A 2,283-nucleotide genomic window follows, 5' to 3' on the forward strand; every position below is an offset into this window, starting at 1 on the left:
TGGAGTGCAATGGCGTGATCTCAGCTCACCTCTATCTCCACCTCCCAGGTTCAAGTGATTCTCTGCCTCAGCCTCCCTAGTAGTTGGGATTACAGGCATGTGCCACCACACAAGGCTAATTTTGTATTTTTAGTAGAGATGGAGTTTCTCCTTGTTGGTCAGGGTGGTCTCGAACTCCCGACCTCAGGTGATCTGCCTGCCTCGGTCTCCCAAAGTGCTGGGATTACAGGCATGAGTCACCGTGTCTGACCTAATTTTAATATTTTTTTTAGTAGAGACGGGGTTTCACCGTGTTAACCAGGATGGTCTCGATCTCCTGACCTCGTTATCTGCCCGCCTCGGTCTCCCAAAGTGCTTGGGATTGCAGGCGTGAACCACCATGCCCAGCCTATTATTTCATTTCTAATGATGTGTCTATCCATATCTAAACCCAAAGCAATTTTTTTTTCTTGAGACGGAGTCTTGCTCTTTCGTCCAGGCTGGAGTGCAGTGGCGCAATCTCGGCTCACTGCAAGCTCCACCTCCCGGGTTCATGCCATTCTCCTGCCTCAGCCTCCCAAGTTGCTGGGACTATAGGCGTCCGCCACCACGTCCGGCTAATTTTTTGTATGTTAGTAGAGACAGGGTTTCACCGTGTTAACCAGGATGGTCTTGATCTCCTGACCTCATGATCCGCCCGTCTTGGCCTCCCAAAGTGCTGGGATTACAGACGTGAGCCACCGTGCCGGGCCTAACCCCAAAGTGATTTTTAAAGAAAGTTTTTTGTAGAGAGGGGGTCTCTCTATGCTACCCATGCTGGTCTCAAACTCCTGGCCTCAAGCGATTCTCCCCCCTCAGCCTCTCAAAGTGCTGGGATTACAGGCGTAAACCACCACACCTGGCCCCCAAAGCAGTTTTGAAATACCTTTATCGCCGGGCGTAGTGGCTCACGCCTGTAATACTAGTACTTTGGGAGGCAGAGGTGGGCAGATCACCTGAGGTCGGGAGTTTGAGAACAGCCTGACCAACATGGAGAAACCCATCTCTACTAAAAATACAAAATTAGCCGGGTGTGGTGGCGCATGCCTGTAATCCCAGCTACTTGGGAGGCTGAGGCAGGAGAATCACTTGAACCTGGTGAGCCGAGATCATGCCATTGCCCTCCAGCCTGGGCAACAAGAGTGAAACTCCATCTCAAAAAAAAAAAGAAATACCTTTATCATCTTTCAAAAACATTTAGCTTAATTTTCATAGAAGCGGCAACAATCTTTTCACTTGCACTTGTGTTTCCACAGTTTACTTCATATTTAATTATGTAACATAATTTCTGTAATAAATAAAACTAACACAAACAGATTTTGGGAGAAACTTCTCAACTGGTAGACTCAGTAAGTCCCAGAAAGTAGTTTACCAGCTATGAGCATTCGGTGCACATGGGCGTAAATTAGTATATTTTACAGACAGAATAGAGGGCATTGGTTAATACAATTAATCGGTTAAAAGGGTTTCTAACGTATCTTTTTTGAACCTTTTGAATTGGAAGTACATAAACCACTTTAAGAATCATGGACTCGGCTGGGTGCAGTGTCTCACACCTGTAGTCCCAGCAATTTGGGAGGCCGAGGCAGGCAAATCACTTGAGGCCAGGAATTTGAGACCAGCCTGGCCAACATGGTGAAACCCTGTTTCTAGTAAAAATACAAAAATTATCAGGGTGTGGTGGCATATGCCTGTAATCCCAGCTACTTGGGAGGCTGAGGCACGAGACTGACTTGAACCCAGGAGGCAGAGGTTGCAATGAGCCAAGATGGCACCACTGCACTACAGCCTGGGCGACAGAGCGAGACTCGGTGTCAAAAAGAAAAAAAAAAAAGAAACATAGGCTGTACTGGCTTTTATAATCTAAAGCCTGGGGTGGATCTGGCATGACTTGATTCAGGGACTTGAATGATGTGTCAGCTCCCAATCTTCCTCTGTCTCTCAGCTGTGCTTACCGCCATGTTGGCTTCATACTAGACTCCATGCGGTGATAAGACAGTGATGGTAGCTCCTGGCACAGAAGAGAGAACATGTAACCCTCTCAGCTATCCTAACAAAAAGTCTCACTACTTTTTATCAGCTAAGATTGGGTATATGCTTACCTTGTAATGATCTGTGACCAGGGAGATGTGATGACCTAATTGACTTAGGGTTGAGTCCCATGCCTCTCTGAAGCCCTTTCTAACCCCTGGACTGAGAAGAATTGCCTTGGAGCATTTCAGCTTGCTATTACATAAGTTGTTGGTTTTTTTTTTTTTTTTTTTT

The sequence above is a fragment of the Colobus angolensis genome, unplaced genomic scaffold (genome assembly GCF_000951035.1).
Source record: "Colobus angolensis palliatus isolate OR3802 unplaced genomic scaffold, Cang.pa_1.0 Scaffold181, whole genome shotgun sequence".
Classification (NCBI taxonomy): domain Eukaryota; kingdom Metazoa; phylum Chordata; class Mammalia; order Primates; family Cercopithecidae; genus Colobus; species Colobus angolensis.